Source organism: Schistocerca gregaria, chromosome 6 (genome assembly GCF_023897955.1).
Source record: "Schistocerca gregaria isolate iqSchGreg1 chromosome 6, iqSchGreg1.2, whole genome shotgun sequence".
In the NCBI taxonomy this organism is placed as follows: Eukaryota; Metazoa; Arthropoda; class Insecta; order Orthoptera; family Acrididae; genus Schistocerca; species Schistocerca gregaria.
In genome coordinates this window covers 35,269,786-35,290,183 of record NC_064925.1, presented here as the reverse complement: position 1 = coordinate 35,290,183, position 20,398 = coordinate 35,269,786, and the positions used below count along the sequence as shown (strand labels likewise).

General features: G+C 40.1%; 1 protein-coding gene across 3 annotated transcripts in view; it reads right to left on the bottom strand.

Annotated features, from left to right (window-relative positions):
• The window catches only part of LOC126279124 (testis-expressed protein 10 homolog), a 202,738-nt gene extending 200,619 nt beyond the window's left edge, over positions 1-2,119 (bottom strand). The window contains exon 1 of one of the 3 annotated variants that reach the window (XM_049979607.1): positions 1,986-2,119. The gene's annotated coding sequence lies outside the window, so the exon portion shown is untranslated. Of the gene's footprint in view, positions 1-1,572; positions 1,840-1,919 lie in introns of those variants that run through there. The other 2 variants (XM_049979606.1, XM_049979605.1) reach the window with 2 other exon arrangements.
• Positions 2,120-20,398: the final 18,279 nt, after the last annotated feature.

The window sequence follows — 20,398 nt, the reverse complement described above, 5'->3', positions numbered from 1 at the left end:
GGTCATAGATTTTCTCCACTTGGGGTCTGGGTGTTATCCCCATCATCATTTCCTCCACATCAACACACACGTCACCCAATGTGGCATCAAGTGGGAGGACTTGCAGCTCATCGGCCAAACTTCCACAAATGGGGCTCCCGGCCATCAGTGACAAATGATCATTTCATTAGTTCTCTGTTTCTCAAGCAGCCACTTCGCTGCACATCTGAAAATTTTAGTTGCCACATTTTTCTAAGCAGTATGTAAAAGTCTGTATCAAATGCTTTGCTGAAGTCTAGAAGTATCAACTTTGTGGCCTCATGGTTGTCTATGGCACATGCCAGGTCAACAGTCATCGTAATGAAATGTTTGTGCTGCGATGTTTACAAAAGGTGTACCGACATTTGCCATATAAGTTGAATGCGCATAAGTATTCAGTCAGCAGGCAGTGGCCAACATATTTCAGAGGATTGCATACAGCGGGCTAATATCCTATAGTATGCACCAATTGAATGACAGTGAAGATCCTGTAGAATACGCAAACTGAACTGTACCACAATGATGTCACAAGGAATTTCAATTTAATCCTTAACTGTTCATTCCAGATAGGTGTCCACATCATTACTGATCTTACTTGCTCCCTGATTACGTAGGATCTATCCAATGGCTTAAAGTCATGGAAGCTTCTGGAATTTTTAAGTGTTTGTAATTCTGTAAAACATTTCACAAGTTTTGAACATAGTTGCTATGCACCTCTCCAAAATAACATACAAATAACTTTGTGCTTTTAACATTACAATGCTGAAGCAAGTATAGTGAAGCAGATAATATTGACTTTCTAAATGTATTCGTTAATGTCCCTATCGAGATACGCTTTTAAGTGTCCCTCTGGTACTACAACACTGGGTTTTTACATGACTTTTTCCAAAGAATGACAGCTCACCAGTCACTAAAATACTGTGTTTTCGTAACGTGTGGATACGTTTCTTTAATTAAATGTCTAAAAGTTCTTGAATTGTAAATCATAAAGATATCATATTTCATGTTGTTACATCTGACAAAAAGACAATCAAGTAATAGTTTAACCCCAGTAGCACGAACAGTGCAAAAGTTTGTTCTTCGACTTGGATAGTAGGTAAAACAGTAATTTTCACTAATAATCCACTGATACTACAAGTAGCTGTGTAACAGATAAAACAGCGCCACTTGAGCGTAAGACAATTTCTAAGAAAACGGTACACGTGAATTATGGTGCAGTCAAGAAAAATAAAGCAGTTGCTGATTCATGATTCAGCACAATAATATTTCACTTCTTGGTCGATCACATTCACCATCATATGGGGCATCCCATTCATTCAGTTAAATGGTAAAAGTAAACTGACGCTTTCAAATTGAATTTTTCTGATCGCCAGATAATTGCAAGTAACGTTAAATGACATAAAAATACACTCTATGAACAAACTTTCTTTCCTATGTAGACTGACACCCAGTCATCAACGCATAGAAAAACACTTACAGCCTTAACATTAGTGCAACTTTCTGCCTCCAGTCTTTACTGAATATAGCTCACACGAAATTACAACACGTACTTACATTCACAATAACGGATGTGTACACCAAATAAAAGCAGGCGTATGTAACAATGTCCAATAACTCAATATGAGAAACTACTTTTTCTGCGTAACCATCACACAGCCAGCTTCTACAACCGATATTCACAGTATGTGCTCATACGTAAACGCAATACAATGAGTGGAAAACAATCTATCACAACTTCACAAGTTTGTTTACATTTCACGCCAAAACACGTGTGCGAGAACCTCGCAATTCACGTGCAGTGTCGCCAACACTGACAGACTTATTTCCGTTAACCAAATTTCAAGATCTGCTAGAAATAAAACAAAAGAAACGCCATAATCTTGCGAATAAGGACAAACTACCTATTTAAATTCTTGTGAGCTGTTGGGAGAACGTAAGGTGATGTCTATCATAGACAAGTGACTTACAGGCGTCGGGGTGAGAGTTGGGCAACCATTTGTACAGTATATAAATAAACTGAATTCTTCTGCAACGTCCAAAGCATCTCAGACATATATGTCATCCAGCTTGCATTGCCAGGTCGTATGGTGAGTGTTGAATTCTCCTCAGAACAAGAATGGGGATTGAATTGAGTAACCAAAGCTTGCCACTTATCAATTTCTATTTTTAACCTTGGAGGGCTGTATAATGCCCAAATGAAAGGGTCCAAAGTAGTTGAACTCACATCGCTACTGTCTGGAAACTTCTTTAATGTACGGTATGGTTCTACAGGACTAGCAGAGGGTGAAAGCAGTGACCTAACAAACCATATTAAACCACATTTTCCATCATATCTGCCCTGTGGAAAAATGTGGTTGCCTGGTAATGAGAACAAAGGATTTGGTTTAAATCACACTTCTGATTGTTCTACAATGTGTGGACTTAGCAAAGTTACTCTCTTTGCAGATATTCTCTGTTTGAAGTGTCTGATCTGCCATTCCACAGAAGAATTGTAATCGTCATTTTGATGTGCCAAAGTTTCCAATAGCATCTGGAGTATGCAATGGAATTGAGTAACCCTTGTCATGCTCTTTGAATTTCACGAATGACCTGCTCAATCAGATTGAAAAGTTTGTCTTGCAATGTGCGTAACTAACCTCAGACAAGGCAGTCTTCCTGTTTCCAACTCGGGATCTGAATCTCCATTGCAGTAGTTGTTCTGTGGAATAGAAGAGTGGTGTTGCTGCCAATGTGCGTTGCTACGAATTGCTCTTAGCGGCAGGGTGCTGGTTGCAGCAGTCCCTTGGGGTGTAGGCACTAGGTGGGCGATCTGGTATCATTGCTGTGTGACGGTAATTCTGTGCGTTAGGATTGTCAGAGCTGGAAAGACACGTTCATGACGTAGTGGAGGTGGAGAGCACACTGCGTCAACACACCGTCCACAGGAGGTAGCTATCTAAGCTAACTTGAAAGTGACACCTTGCCTAGTAGCGACTGGTGTGTGTACTCTGGGCACACACTGTTTACCACGTCATGTGCTTGGTTTCAATAGACACACCGCAGACGAGCGTGATTTTCACGTCAGTTGTCACATCATATGGCAGAGCAGCATTGGCTGCTTAAGTGATTAAAACTAAAAAATAAGACAGTTAAAAGATAATTCCACAGAAGGGACATATGCATCTACTGGCAACAATCTCATAAATTGCAACAAAATCTGGCAGTATCTGCTAGTCACACTGAACCACACATATACTAAATTTTTATAGTGATGTTAATTTCATCTTTAATCACCTTTTTCGACGTGCATCTTATGTGCAGGAAGTTATATGGCGAAATAATCACGTCTGATACAGTTTTTTCACTTAGGCTGGTGTCTAGTTTTTGATTTACACATTGGTTCGTAATTGTTGTTGTGGTCTTCGGTCCTGAGACTGGTTTGGTGCAGCTCTACACGTTACCCTATCCTGTGCAAGCTTCTTCATCTCCCAGTACCTACTGCAACCTACATCCTTCTGAATCTGCTTAGTGTATTCATCTCTTTGTCTCACTTTACTATTTTTACCCACCACGCTGCTCTCCAATGCTAAATTTGTGATCCCTTGATACCTCAGAACACATCCTACCAACCGATCCCTTCTTCTTGTCAAGTAATTACATCACTTATTAAGTATGTCTCTAGATTAGGCCTACTATATTTTGGAATGAAAAAAGGACTCTTTCTATATTTCTGAACTAAAAAAGATGTTAATGTTATTCAGTAGCTGAACAAAGACCACCAATTATTCACTAATCACAGGGAAGTGGTAAAATGAGTGCAATTTACCGCCATAAATAGTTTTCACTTACTAATATGTGGTAATCGTTTCTGTACAAGCATTTGATGAATATAGTGAGCTAAAAATGAAAAAAATTGATATTCGACATGAAAACACAGTTTCAAAACTGCACTACTACACTAGCAATATTTACTTTGAGAACCACTGACTGTTCACCTATTGTTGATCTGTGAACTTTGAGGGGTCAGGGAGTGAAGGAAGAAGCACTAGACTATGCAGTGTGAGTAGAAGTAGGAGGTAATGCTTCTGCTATCATGCTCAGTTGTACCAACCATTTCCTGTGGTGTAAATTACATGTGAAAGTAGTAAGGTTTTATAAAAGCTTACCAAAGTTACATTCATGATCAACTACAGTGTCTATTTGCAGTAATGAATATGAAATCCAATTAAGACTGTGAAACACATTTATTACTAGGTCTCAAAGGTTAGCAGTATGCAACATGGAATGTTCCAATTTCTGCTGCCAAGTGTGTATCAGAACAATGAGGTCATTGGTCAAGAAAAGATAAACAAACTACAGATGAGCTTTATTTCTACATTCAGATATTTAAAAACAATTATTATTATTGCTTTCCCACCATTGCTCCTGCTTTACAGTAGCCCAAGAATATTTTTCTGTAGAGCTTACCTTAATTAATAGCCGTTTACCATTCATTAGATAGCTTTGTAACTAATGTTTTTATGAGTATATTGTGCTTTCAACAGTCCTAGAAGGGATTGAAAGACAAATTGTTCCTTTTTTTTTGCCGCTGATTCTGCATTAGGGAGAAAAGTCTTCTACATTTGTTTTGTGGAATGGAAAAGCAAAGAAGAATTCAACAATTTTTAGAATTTTCGAATGGCAAGAAGAATGTCTGGATTCCGCAAAACATCTGGTCTACTTTTTGTGAAAGTGAAGATTAATGAAATCATAGTTGTGTTCACACTCTTCATTCACAAACTTTTCAGGCAGTTAAATTCATTAAAACATTTCACATCATCTGCACGTTCACCTCTGTCCAAAAGATCTTTAATGGGTGCATCTACATCCTCTTCAAGCAGTAAAATTCATTAAAACATTTCATATTATGTCCAGATACATTGCAATACAAGAGATATTTATTTGTTGATTCCACATCCTTCCACTTATATCCAACCACCTCTGAATATATCCTGTACATTTTTCATTGACTCCAGCTACTGCTGCTGTAAATTTGACACATTCAATGTCCAGTCCGTTTTTACATTTCTCTTCCAATAGAGCTTCCACTCTTAGGCACATAAATTTATTGGTCTCACGAACAATGCGTATGTTGTAAATGGACAGAAGGATTCTAAGGTCTTCAACAAGTAAATTAGTTTCATTCCCAAGCTCTGCTTTGCATGAATGCAATAAGCTGAAAGTATTTGTAAATGGTATAGATATATCTCGCAAAATTCATTTTTCAAAGAACTCTTAACATTGTAGTGGGTTACTCTGTGAGAGCAAGCTTGGTTTCAGAGTAGAGAACATATGGGTGAGTCCGTCTACCCCCTGAAGTAACGATAACTACAGTGTTTTGCTAGGGGATAGCATTTTTTTCTGTCCAATATCGACAAATTCTGAAAATTCTTGAAGTTCAGGAGTCTGGACTGTATAGTTCTGTGAATACTGAGACTGTTTGAAAATTATATTTTCGTTATAAATATCCAGCTTCTCCTCAGATTGAGAAACGCAACTATTTAGAAAGTTATCTAAACATATGATCCCAGTTAAAAGTTCTCTCTCTAAACTATAATTTCTGAAAAAAAACATTTTTCCTTTCTGAATCCTAACCCAGCTTACAAACGTATTACCTCTTGCAAATACTGCACATTTTCAAGGAGTCCCTTATTCTGAGCGAAAATTCTTTAAAAAAATGAATACATAATGCATGCATTCTCATCAGGCTGTTGACCTAATTAAATTAATTTGGATTGCAAATCACCAATTTTCCAATCAATCTACTGAATAATGATGGGAAATATTTTTACTCATTCATGGTTACAGCTATCAGTAGAAATGCCACAGTAAGTTGTGTCATTATCTTCGAAACTCTTCATAGCACTTTTAACAAAGTGAGGACCAAGCACTGAGGTAAATATTTCTTCTATTTTCGTTCCTGAACTCGAAAGCTTTTTTACCCCATTGGAATCAGGAAATGAGATCAAACTGGTTTTGAATTCTATCACCTTATAGCTGTTATGATACTTCACAACACAAAACACGAAAGTGCCTCCAGTGGCACACAAAAATCAAATGGTTCAAATGGCTCTAAGCACTATGGGACTTAACATCTGAGGTAATCAGTCCCCTAGACTTACAATTACTTAAACCTAAGGACATCACACACATCAATGCCTGAGGCAGGATTCAAACCTGCGACCGTAGCAGCAGCGCAGTTCCAGACTGAAGCGTTTGGAATCGCTCGGCCACAGCTGCCAACAGTGGCACACACTTCATCTTCTTCTTTACTGCTTGTCTTCACGAAAGCTGACTTACTCTTGAAGAGGGTGCTTCTCCTGGGATAGGTCTTTTGTGCTTTTAAGCCTTCAAGTGTGTTTGTAAATTCACTTTCGAATTCACCCCTGCCAATTCTAAAAAATGATATTTTTCTTGCTCTTTCATAGTAAGCATGCACTTCCTTTTAGGCATAAATACCATATAACTCTTCAAACGGCAACCGAACAATGAGTTGGAAAGTAAGGAAAATAGAAAATAGATTGTCAGAAGGGGAGGAGTGGTGCAAGAGAAAAAATTTCCACTGTTTTGTTCAGCGCTGACAACACAAGCCTTCGTCCCACATCTTAGCGATCACCTACTGTGCCACACATTGCACAAGGTATCAAGAAAGAGCCGTTTAAAAACCTTTGTATACAAATGTGATACTTACCTGTGATAATGAACATGACATTAAATTAAGCTTGTTGTAACACTGTTACATCGCTAAGGTTGGCAGTGTTCAGCTACAGCACAATGTTTACTGACAATTAATAACACAACAATCCAGGCAGTGGCCATACCTTGTGCACAAAGTTTAACACTCACTTATTACATCTTTCAGTTTTGGCAATGTCAGATGCTCCTCAGAAAATTTGCTGTATAATTTATCTCTGAACGAAGACAAATCAAAACTCCAGACATTTTAACCAATTTAAGAATTTCTCCTGGAACCAAAGTTCAGAACCCAAAAAGAGATAATGCCTGGAAACATCCAGATGTATTTGATCCCTGCTCTAGTTAGTTACTGGGGACAGTTAGCAACTCTGGAGGACTTACATAAGTTCAGTTTGAAACATGTTTCGTCCTATTGATTATATATTTGTAATACACTCCTGGAAATGGAAAAAAGAACACATTGACACCGGTGTGTCAGACACACCATACTTGCTCCGGACACTGGGAGAGGGCTGTACAAGCAATGATCACACGCACGGCACAGCGGACACACCAGGAACCGCGGTGTTGGCCGTCGAATGGCGCTAGCTGCACAGCATTTGTGCACCGCCGCCGTCAGTGTCAGCCAGTTTGCTGTGGCATACGGAGCTCCATCGCAGTCTTCAACACTGGTAGCATGCCGCGACAGCGTGAACGTAAACCGTATGTGCAGTTGATGGACTTTGAGCGAGGGCGTATAGTGGGCATGCAGGAGGCCGGGTGGACGTACCGCCGAATTGCTCAACTCGTGGGGCGTGAGGTCTCCACAGTACATCGATGTTGTCGCCAGTGGTCGGCGGAAGGTGCACGTACCCGTCGACCTGGGACCGGACCGCAGCGACGCACGGATGCACGCCAAGACCATAGGATCCTACGCAGTGCCGTAGGGGACCGCACCGCCACTTCCCAGCAAATTAGGGACACTGTTGCTCCTGCGGTATCGGCGAGGACCATTCGCAACCGTCTCCATGAAGCTGGGCTACGGTCCCGCACACCGTTAGGCCGTCTTCCGCTCACGCCCCAACATCGTGCAGCCCGCCTCCAGTGGTGTCGCGACAGGCGTGAATGGAGGGACGAATGGAGACGTGTCGTCTTCAGCGATGAGAGTCGCTTCTGCCTTGGTGCCAATGATGGTCGTATGCGTGTTTGGCGCCGTGCAGGTGAGCGCCACAATCAGGACTGCATACGACCGAGGCACACAGGGCCAACACCCGGCATCATGGTGTGGGGAGCGATCTCCTACACTGGCTGTACACCTGTGGTGATCGTCGAGGGGACACTGAATATGCACGGTACATCCAAACCGTCATCGAACCCATCGTTCTACCATTCCGAGACCGGCAAGGGAACTTGCTGTTCCAACAGGACAATGCACGTCCGCATGTATCCTGTGCCACCCAACGTGCTCTAGAAGGTGTAAGTCAACTACCCTGGCCATCAAGATCTCCGGATCTGTCCCCCATTGAGCATGTTTGGGACTGGATGAAGCGTCGTCTCACTTGGTCTGCACGTCCAGCACGAACGCTGGTCCAACTGAGGCGCCAGGTGGAAATGGCATGGCAAGCCGTTCCACAGGACTACATCCAGCATCTCTACGATCGTCTCCATGGGAGAATAGCAGCCTGCATTGCTGCGAAAGGTGGATATACACTGTACTAGTGCCGACATTGTGCATGCTCTGTTGCCTGTGTCTATGTGCCTGTGGTTCTGTCAGTGTGATCATGTTAAGTATCTGACCCCAGGAATGTGTCAATAAAGTTTCCCCTTCCTGGGACAATGAATCCACAGTGTTCTTATTTCAATTTCCAGGAGTGTATATTGCAAGCACTGTCAATTTGTTTTGAACACAAGCTTTCCGATTGCTATTCGATGTACCATGCCAACGTTTTGTGCATGTCCTTCCTAGTGTACTCTTATACACGAAGGACCAATGTTACATTCTCAATATAGATTACTATTATTCATTGCATAAGCTGACCGATTGGAGGGACATTGTTTGTATCACAAGATAGTGCAACAGTAGAAGCTCTTGACACGACTGCTGACTGAGGGATGGCTCTACACCTGCAGGCAGCTCTAACTGCAAAATCCTATCCATGCACTGCCGTGAAAAGCTTATTACTTCCCTTGATTGGTTTTCATCCTACTCAGAATACTGCCCATTTTTCTCTCATTTATTCTTCTTTGTGCTCCTAGGTCTGTCTCTATGGAGCACCTAATAAACTGTGGCTGGATGAGGTGATGTCATAGCTGGTACAATCAATTATGATTCCCTTGCTATATCAGCCCCCCCCCCCACATGAACCACAGACGTCTCTCTTAGTGGGGAGGCTTGCATGCCTCAGTGATACAGTTAGCTGTACCTTAGGTGCAACCACAATGGAGGGGTATCTGTTGAGAGGCCACACAAACGTGTGGTTCCTGAAGAGGGGCAGCAGACTTTTCAGTAGTTGCAGGGACAACAGTCTGGATGATTGACTGATCTGGACTTGTAACACTAACCAAAATGGCCTTGCTGTTCTGGTACTGCGAACGGCTGAAAGCAAGGGGAAACTACTGCTGTAATTTTTCCCGAGGCCATGCAGCTTTGCTGTATGGTTAAATGTTGATGGCGTCCTCTTGGGTAAAATATTCCAGAGGTAAAATAGTCCCCCATTGGGATCTACGGGAGGGGACTACTCAAGGGGACGTCGTTATTACGAGAAAGAAAACTGGCGTTCTACAGATCAGAGCGTGGAATGTCAGATCCCTTAATCGGGCAGGTAGGTCAGAAAATTTAAAAGGGGAAATGGATGGGTTAAAGTTAGATATAGTAAGAATTAGCGAAGTTCGGTGGCAGGAGGAACAAGACTTCTGGTCAGGTGAATACAGGGTTATAAATAAAAAATCAAATAGGGGTAATGCAGGAGTAGGTTTAATAATGAATAAAAAAATAGGTGTGCGGGTAAGCTACTTCAAACAGCACAGTGAGCGCCTTATTGTGGCCAAGATAGACACGGAGCCCACGCCTACTACAGTAGTACAAGTTTGAATACCAACTAGCTCTGCAGATGACGAAGAAATTGAAGAAATGTATGATGAGATTAAATAAATTATTCAGATAGTAAAGTGAGACGAAATTTTAAAAGTCATGGGTGACTGGAATTCGACAGTAGGAAAAGGAAGAGAAAGAAACGATATGGAATGGGCATAACTTAATCATAGTTAACACTTGGTTCAAGAATCATAAAAGAAGGTTGTATACATGGAAGAAACCTGGAGATACTTACAGGTTTCAGATCAATTATATAATGGTAAGACAGAGATTTAGGAACCAGGTTTTAAATTGTAAGACATTTCCAGGGGCAGATGTGGACTCTGACAACAATCTATTGGTTATGAACTGTAGATTGAAACTGAAGAAACAGAAAAAAAGTGGGAATTTAGGGAGATGTGATCTGTTTAAACTGACTAAACCAGAGGTTGAAAAGAGTTTCAGGTAGAGGATAAGGGAACAATTGACTGGAATGGGGGAAAGAAATACAGTAGAGGAAGAATGGGTAGCTTTGAGGGATGTAGTAGTGAAGGCAGCAGAGGATCAATTAGGTAAAAAGACGAGGGCAAGCAGAAATCCTTGGATAACAGAAAAAATATTGAATATAATTGATGCAAGGAGAAAATATAAAAATGTAGTAAATGAATCAGGCAAAAAGGAATACAAACGTCTGAAAAATAAGATCGACAGGAAGTGCAAAATGGCTAAGCAGGGATGGCTAGAGGACAAATGTAAGGATGTAGAGGCTTGTCTGACCAGGGGTAAAGAGACCTTTCGAGATAAGAGAACAACTTGTATGAACATCAAGAGCTCAGATGGAAACCCAGTTGTAAGCAAAGAAGGGAAAGCAGAAAGGTGGAAGGAGTATATAGAGGTTCTATACAAGGGTGATGTACTTGAGGACAGTATTATAGAAATGGAAGAGGATGTAGATGAAATGGGAGATATGAGACTGCGTGAATAATTTGACAGAGCACTGAAAGACCTGAGTCGAAACTAGGGCCCAGGAGTAGACAACATTCCATTAGAACTACTGACAGCCTGACAAATCTCTACCATCTAGTGAGCAAAATGTATGAGACAGGCGAAATTCCCTCAGACTTCAAGAAGAATATAATAATTCCAATCCCAAAGAAAGCAGGTTTTGACAGATGTGAAAATTACCGAACTATCAGTTTAATAAGTCACAGCTGCAAAATACTAACGCGAATTCTTTACAGACGAATGGGGAAACTGGTAGAAGCCGACCTTGGGGAAGATCAGTTTGGATTCTGTAGAAATGTTGAAACACGTGAGGCAATACTGTCCCTATGGCTTAGCTTAGAAACTAGATTAAGGAAAGGCAAACCTACATTTCTAGCATTTGTAGACTTAGAGAAAGCTTTTGACAATGTTGACTGGAATACTCTCTTTCAAATTCTGAAGGTGGCAGGGTAAAGTATAGGGATCGAAAGCTTATTTACAATTTGTACAGAAACCAGACGGCAATTATAAGAGTCAAGGGACGTGAAAGGGAAGCAGTGGTTGTGAAGGGAGTGAGACAGGGTTCTAGCCTCTCGACAATAATATTCAATCTGTATATTGAGCAAGCAATAAACGGAAACAAAATAAAATTTCGGAGTAGATAGTAAAATCCATGGAGAAGAAATAAAAACTTTAAGGTTCGCCGATGACGTTGTAATTCTGACAGAGACAGCAAATTACTTGGAAGAGCAGTTGAATGGAATGGATAGTGTCTTGAAAGGAGGGTATAAGATGAACATCAACAAAAGCAAAACGAAGATAATGAAATGTAGTCGAATTAAGTCGGGTGATTCTGAGGGTATTAGATTAGGAAATGAGACACTTAAAGTAGTAAAGGAGTTTTGCTATTTGGGGAGCAAACTAACTGATGATGGTCGAAGTAGAGAGGATATAAAATGTAGACTGGCAATGGCAAGTAAAGTGTTTCTGAAGAAGAGAAATTTGTTAACATCGAGTATAGATTTAAGTGTCAGAATGTCGTTTCTGAAAGTATTTGTATGGAGTGTAGCCATGTATGGGAGTGAAACATGGTCGATAAATAGTTTAGACAAAAATAGAATAGAAGCTTTCGAAATGTGGTGCTACAGAAGAATGCTGAAGATGTGGTGGGTAGATCACATAACTAATGAGGAGATGTTGAAGGGGATTGGCGAGAAGAGAAATTTGTGGCACAACTTGACTAGAAGAAGGGATCGGTTGCTAGGACATGTTCTGAGGCATCAAGGGATCACCAGTTTAGTATTGGAGGGCAGTGTGGAGGGTAAAAATCGTAGAGGGAGACCAAGAGACGAATACACCAAGCAGATGCAGAAGGATGTAGGCTGCAGTAGGTACTGGGAGATGAAGCAGCTTGCACAGGATAGAGTAGCATGGAGAGCAGCATCAAACCAGTCTCAGGACTGAAGACCACAACAACAACAAGTATAAAGAACAAACTGATTTTCTACCTGAACATGAAATTGAGGAAGAAGATTCAATAGTTAAAACCAATTTAATACTTTCTGCAACTAAAACAAAATCAAAAAGTTATCCAGAGTATGGAGTGTATATTGGTTAAACATTCAACAATGATCCCATCACTTTTCCTGAACAGTAGTTGTCGATACCAGCATTATTTTACGAATTTTGGATAGCTCAGTGTAACTTCATTTTCTTTTCTGAAATTTTTCATATATTTGAAGCTAAAATTAATGAAAAGTCATTACTTTCTAAAGTATTTTACCTTCGATGCTATAGTCGATAAGTGACAGTTCTCAATGTACTGTTGAAATTACGAATTATTTGCACACTTAAAATTTCTATTATTAATCTCGCAATCCTATATTGTTTGCTATGTTTGTTTCTGGATTCATTTATGAAACAATAATCGAAATTAATAATGTAACAAAAACTAGTAGGAATTATTTTGTTAAAAAAATTGTAAACCCATTGGAATGTTGTTATTTCCGCAGAGTGTCGGACATAAGCTTGCCTTTGACGTGATCGGATGAATTTTTGTATAATAGGTGCAAACAATGTAATTTCGACTTAGTTAATGTGAAAAATCAAAATACTATGTGATATACTATGTTGTTGTTGTCTTCAGTCCTGAGACTGGTTTGATGCAGCTCTCCATGCTACTCTATCCTGTGCTAGCTTCTTCATCTCCCAGTACCTACTGCAACCTACATCCTTCTGAATCTGCTTAGTGTACTCATCTCTCGGTCTCCCTCTACGATTTTTACCCTCCACACTGCCCTCCAATGCTAAATTTGTGATCCCTTGATGCCTCAAAACATGTCCTACCAACCGATCCCTTCTTCTAGTCAAGTTGTGCCACAAACTTCTCTTCTCCCCAATCCTATTCAATACCTCCTCATTAGTTACGTGATCTATCCACCTTATCTTCAGTATTCTTCTGTAGCACCACATTTCGAAAGCTTCTATTCTCTTCTTGTCCAAACTAGTTATCGTCCATGTTTCACTTCCATACATGGCTACACTCCAAACAAATACTTTCAGAAACGACTTCCTGATACATAAATCTATATTCGATGTTAACAAATTTCTCTTCTTCAGAAACGCTTTCCTTGCCATTGCCAGTCTACATTTTATATCCTCTCTACTTCGACCATCATCAGTTATTTTACTTCCTAAATAGCAAAACTCCTTTACTACTTTAAGTGTCTCATTTCCTAATCTAATTCCCTCAGCATCACCCGATTTAATTTGACTACATTCCATTATCCTCGTTTTGCTTTTGTTAATGTTCATCTTATATCCTCCTTTCAAGACACTGTCCATTCCGTTCAACTGCTCTTCCAAGTCCTTTGCTGTCTCTGACAGAATTACAATGTCATCGGCGAACCTCAAAGTTTTTACTTCGTCTCCATGAATTTTAATACCTACCCCAAATTTTTCTTTTGTTTCCTTTACTGCTTGCTCAATATACAGATTGAATAACATCGGGGAGAGGCTACAACCCTGTCTCACTCCTTTCCCAACCACTGCTTCCCTTTCATGCCCCTCGACTCTTATTACTGCCATCTGGTTTCTGTAGAAATTATAAATAGCCTTTCGCTCCCTGTATTTTACCCCTGCCACCTTTAGAATTTGAAAGAGAGTATTCCAGTCAACATTGTCAAAAGCTTTCTCTAAGTCTACAAATGCTAGAAACGTAGGTTTGCCTTTCCTTAATCTTTCTTCTAAGATAAGTCGTAAGGTCAGTATTGCCTCACGTGTTCCAACATTTCGACGGAATCCAAACTGATCCTCCCCGAGGTCTGCATCTACCAGTTTTTCCATTCGTCTGTAAAGAATTCGCGTTAGTATTTTGCAGCCGTGTCTTATTAAACTGATAGTTCGGTAATTTTCACATCTGTCAACACCTGCTTTCTTTGGGATTGGAATTATTATATTCTTCTTGAAGTCTGAGGGTATTTCGCCTGTCTCATACATCTTGCTCACCAGCTGGTAGAGTTTTGTCATGACTGGCTCTCCCAAGGCCGTCAGTAGTTCTAATGGAATGTTGTCTACTCCGGGGGCCTTGTTTCGACTCAGGTCTTTCAGTGCTCTGTCAAACTCTTCACGCAGTATCGTATCTCCCATTTCGTCTTCATTTACATCTTCTTCTATTTCCATAATATTGTCCTCAAGTACATCGCCCTTGTATAAACTTTCTATATACTCCTTCCACCTTTCTGCCTTCCCTTCTTTGCTTAGAACTGGGCTGCCATCTGAGCTCTTGATATTCATACACGTGGTTCTCTTCTCTCCAAAGGTCTCTTTAATTTTCCTGTAGGCAGTATCTATCTTACCCCTAGTGAGATAAGCTTCTACATCCTTACATTTGTCCTCTAGCCATCCCTGTTTAGCCATTTTGCACTTCCTGTCGATCTCATTTTTGAGACGTTTGTATTCCTTTTTGCCTGCTTCATTTACTGCATTTTTATATTTTCTCCTTTCATCAATTAAATTCAATATTTCTTCTGTTACCCAAGGATTTCTAGCAGCCCTCGTCTTTGTACCTACTTTATCCTCTGCTGCCTTCACTACTACATCCCTCAGAGCTACCAATTCTTCTTCTACTGTATTTCTTTCCCCTATTCCTGTCAATTGTTCCCTTATGCTCTCTTTGAAACACTGTACAACCTCTGGTTCTTTCAGTTTATCCAGGTCCCAACTCCTTAATTTCCCACATTTTTGCAGTTTCTTCAGTTTTAATCTACAGGTCATAACCAATAGATTGTGGTCAGAGTCCACATCTGCCCCTGGAAATGTCTTACAACTTAAAACCTGGTTCCTAAATCTCTGTCTTACCATTATATAATCTATCTGATACCTTTTAGTATCTCCAGGGTTCTTCCACGTATACAACCTTCTTTCATGATTCTTAAACCAAGTGTTAGCTATGATTAAGTTGTGCTCTGTGCAAAATTCTACTAGGCGTCTTCGTCTTTCATTTCTTAGCCCCAATCCATATTCACCTACTATGTTTCCTTCTCTCCCTTTTCCTACACTCGAATTCCAGTCACCCATTACTATTAAATTTTCGTCTCCCTTCACTATCTGAATAATTTCTTTTATTTCATCGTACATTTCTTCAATTTCTTCATCATCTGCAGAGCTAGTTGGCATATAAACTTGTACTACTGTAGTAGGTGTGGGCTTCGTATCTATCTTGGCCACAATAATGCGTTCACTATGCTGTTTGTAGTAGCTTACCCGCATTCCTATTTTCCTATTGATTATTAAACCTACTCCTGCATTACCCCTATTTGATTTTGTGTTTATAACCCTGTAGTCACCTGACCAGAAGTCTTGTTCCTCCTGCCACCGAACTTCACTAATTCCCACTATATCTAACTTTAACCTATCCATTTCCCTTTTTAAATTTTCTAACCTACCTGCCCGATTAAGGGATCTGACATTCCACGCTCCGATCCGTAGAACGCCAGTTTTCTTTCTCCTGATAACGACATCCTCCTGAGTAGTCCCCGCCCGGAGATCCGAATGGGGGACTATTTTACCTCCGGAATATTTTACCCAAGAGGATGCCATCATCATTTAATCATACAGTAAAGCTGCATGTCCTCGGGAAAAATTAAGGCTGTAGTTTCCCCTTGCTTTCAGCCGTTCGCAGTACCAGCACAGCAAGGCCGTTTTGGTTAATGTTGCAAGGCCAGATCAGTCAATCATCCAGACTGTTGCCCCTGCAACTACTGAAAAGGCTGCTGCCCCTCTTCAGGGACCACCCGTTTGTCTGGCCTCTCAACAGATACCCCTCCGTTGTGGTTGCACCTACGGTACGGCCATCTGTATCGCTGAGGCACGCAAGCCTCCCCACCAACGGCAAGGTTCATGGTTCATGGGGGGAGGGTGATATACTAAAGAGTGATAAAATTAGAGGACAATATATTTACATACAAAATTCTTTAAACACAGTCTTGAACTTCATTTAGTTCAAACCAATCATGAGGCCTGATGCTTGATTTTCAAGAATCAGACCCCTAGACAAGAAGAACTGCAGCCATCTCAACATGACAAGCTACATAAACTTGAAAGTTTATTGTAAGCTTCGCTCCTCTCAAATCTTCTTAAAAGACTTTGCTTATTAATTACCTGGACTGGGCATTGTTTAATGGAAGAGGGAAGAAGGGGGAGTTTACACAGTTGATGAAGCCTTGGCAAGTATCAGTGCTCAAGTTTGGAAGGAGGCTATTGAAAAAAAAAAAAAAACACTCATCTTTCGATAATGATATAAATGAGTGGGTTGGTATGCTTGAAAATAAAAGGGCACTAAGAGTAACATAGGTACTCAATAAAAATATTCTGAGACTGCAGTATCAAAATACAGTGCCACATTAGTAGTTAAAGGATATTGCCAGAAAGAAGGAATAAATTATAATGAGACTCTCACTTGTGGTGAAACTTTCATCACTAAGATGCATGATCTAGTGGCTAGGGTTGCTGCCTGTGGATGAAGGGGTCCCAGGTTCGATTTTCGGCTGGATTGGGAATTTTCTCTGCCCAGGGACAGGATGTTTGTGTTGTCTTCATCATCATCACCATCATCATTATTTGTGACAGTGGCTAAGTTGTATTGTGTAAAAATTAGACTGTGTAAAAATCGGGACATTGTATGGATGCTGATGACTGTACAATTGAGCACCCCATGAAACAAATATCATCATCATTAAGATAACTTTTAGCTCTTGCAGAAAGGGGAGACCTATTAATTCATCAAATGAATATGAAAACAGACATCTGAATGGGAAGCTAGAAGAGGAAATATATGTGATTCTTCTGATGATGTTAAAAGACCTTATCAAGGAAAAACGAAAATTTGATGTTTAAAGTCGTATACATATTAAAGCAGAGTGGCCATTGCTGGAATGAATGTCTACATAACACTTTGATAAATATACTTTGATAAATGTTCCAATGTGTGTGAATTCTATGGGACAAAACTTTTGAGGTCATCGGTCCCTAGACTTACACATTATTTAGACTAACTTATGCTAAGAACAACACACACATGCATGCCCAAAGCAGATCTCAAACCTCTGGCGGGAGGGGCCATGCAAAATTTGATAAAACTGCGCATGTCACAGACCAAAGCAGATCCATGTATACATTATAAAAGAAGCATGGAAGAAATTTCAATCATGGCCATGTAGGTAAATGATATTTTTTATTTTGGCCAACACTGGATATAAAATGGACCTTTTTAAAAAAGTTACGGTCAGAATTTAATATGCATGACTTAGGGGAAGTTAATCGATACTTGGGCATGAATATTTAAGAGGTACCAACAGAATAGAATTTTGGATTGATCAGTCTCTGTAGCAAACTTTGTTGCAAAAGATTATAAGCCTTTTTCTACCTCAATCGAAAATAATGCAAGACTGTTAATCACTGTTGAGGACAAAAAATGTAAGTAATGTGTGACCTATTTGGATGTTGCAGGAAATCTACTGTACACCGATGAGCCAAACATTATGACCACCTGTTTAATAGCGTGTTGGTTCACTTTTTAAACACAGTACAGCAACGATTCTGCTTGGTATGGATTCTATAAGTCCTAGGCTGGTTTCCAGATGTATGTGCACCAAAAATCTACACTCAAGTCGATAAATTCCCCAAATTATGGGACAGTACTTTGTGGGAATGGAGCTGGCGCCCGGTATGTCCTCCAAAGGGTATAAATAAGGGGCATTTGCTGCCAAAGCCATCGATCTGAGTTCACTGTCAAGCTCCTCAAACAAGTGCAGCTCGATTCTGCCCTTTCGCCATAGAGAGTTATTCTGCTGGAAGATGTCATCACCGTCAGAGAAGACTTCAACCTTGAAGGGATGCAACTGGTCTGCAATAATGTTCACGTAGTTTACTGCTGTCATGGCATCTTTGATTTCAATGGGCCCCACGAGCTCACCCAGTGTACCCCACAGCATAATTCTGCTCTCGCTGGCCTGCATCTGCCGTACAGTACACGTTTCAAGCAGCCATTCACCTGGAATACCCAGCCATCGCCATGGTGTAACAAGAAATGCAATTCATTTGACAGGGATCACATTTCTATGGATCCATGGTGAAAAAACTATGATGCTGTGCCCACCACAGACGAGATGATAATGTCGTTTGATCAACACAGGAACACATGGGAGTCATGTAATATGGAGCTCCATGTTCAACAGTGACCTCTGAATGACGTGCTCTGAAAAATTTGTGCCTGCACCACCATTGTGCTCTGTCATCAGGTCTGCCACAGTTCGCTGCCTACCCTAGATTATATAGTGGAGGATACTCCAACCTCTGCATTTTGTGATGAGATGTGGACATCCAGTAACATAAGGCTCAGAGATTCTCGTTCCCAGTTGCAGCACCCTTTGTCAAAACCGCTTATATCAGTGGATTTCCACATTTGGGGCACGTATCTTCGCTATAATGACTGCCCATTTGTCTCTCTTCCAGTTACATTCTTTCCTTACCGTATCACGTGCCTGCAACATTTAGAGGAGGCATTCAACCTCGTTATGGGCAGTGGTCACAATGTTTTTTTCTCATTAGTGAACTCAGCACAGACTTCCAGGCCAGATGTGGCATTTGCCACAAATGCTTAAGCAAGTTTTGCAATGATCCAAGAGAAAAACATTGGATGGCGAACAAGAGAATATTCAAATATTTAAAGGAAACTGCTGATTGTAAGATGAAGTATTCTAAAAAGGGAAATATAACTTTAGAAGGATGGGGCGTTGCAGACTGGGGAAGTGAGCTGGAGTGCAAACACTCCATCACTGGAAATTATTTTAGCCTAATGGGAGGATTGATATCCTGGTCGTGTAAGAGACAGAGGACAGTTGGTTTGAGCGCCATAGAAGCTGAATATGTGGCCTTATCCTCCTCTATCAAAGCAGCTCTCAGAAAATGCTGGGTGAAATAGAATCTCTTATTAAAAATAAAAGAAGTTATAATATTTTGTGGCAGTATGGGAACTGTTACACTTGCCAACAATAATGTCACTAGTATGAGAGCCCAAAATATTGTCATAAAGCATCACTTTAGAAGAGATCACTTAGAGCAGGGCAATGTAACCATTAAATATCGATACACAGAAGAAATGTTATAACATCTGCTAACCAATCCTCTGAATAATAACAAGTTTCAGAAGTTGGTGAAACGTTATGGTCCAACCTGCGACGTGTAGCGCTCAGTATCTGAAAAATATTTGTTCAAGCGGGTGTGTAGGAGATATGTAAACAAAGTATTTTTTCACTTTGTATAGTTGCTCATAGGCTAAATTGTGCGAGTGCATTAGACATCTGTGAAATGATATTCTATGGTTATTGATTGGCAATGGGATCATGTGCATAGCCTAAATGTAAAATGTGTTAATAAAATATAAGTTTTATTTTGTCCCGGACGAATTTTTCCACGTCATTCCGCTGTGCTAAAATAAATAATCCAACACTATTGTACAAATGTGGTTTAAATGTCATTACATTGAAGAGCATTTGCCCAAAAGTTTATGATTCACGTAGATGACAACATTAAAAGAGAAAATTCACCGATAGGAATTGAGAAAAGTTGATAATAATAACTTACTATGGATTATAGATGTAATGTCATTTTTAATATTCAATGACTTCTTTCACTGGAACCCACAGAAAATTGATATATCATTTCTATCATTAGTTTACATACTAGTTTTATGATACTCTGACTTAACTGAACGCCAAGACGAAAAAACTGCAGTTTAATAGTGTGTCAGAATACATGCTGTACGTCAAAAGTGGAGGCATTATGTTTTCTTCAAAAAAAGTTCGTGCTTCACATAGAAAATTAGCTGAAGGCCTACAGCACCTATAATATACAGTATTTATTGTCTTTAGCGATGTTATTCGTCTGTTAAAGCAAAATTTTGAAATATGATTTATCGATATACCTAAAAACCTTTTGTAAACAATTTATGATGAAACTGACATTTTAAAAATATGAATGCAAGTTGTCATTTGCTATATAAATTGCACTTTGCAGAAACGCTTGGGTCTGTCTCTTTGCAACGTTTAGTGTCCAGTTAATCAACGCGTG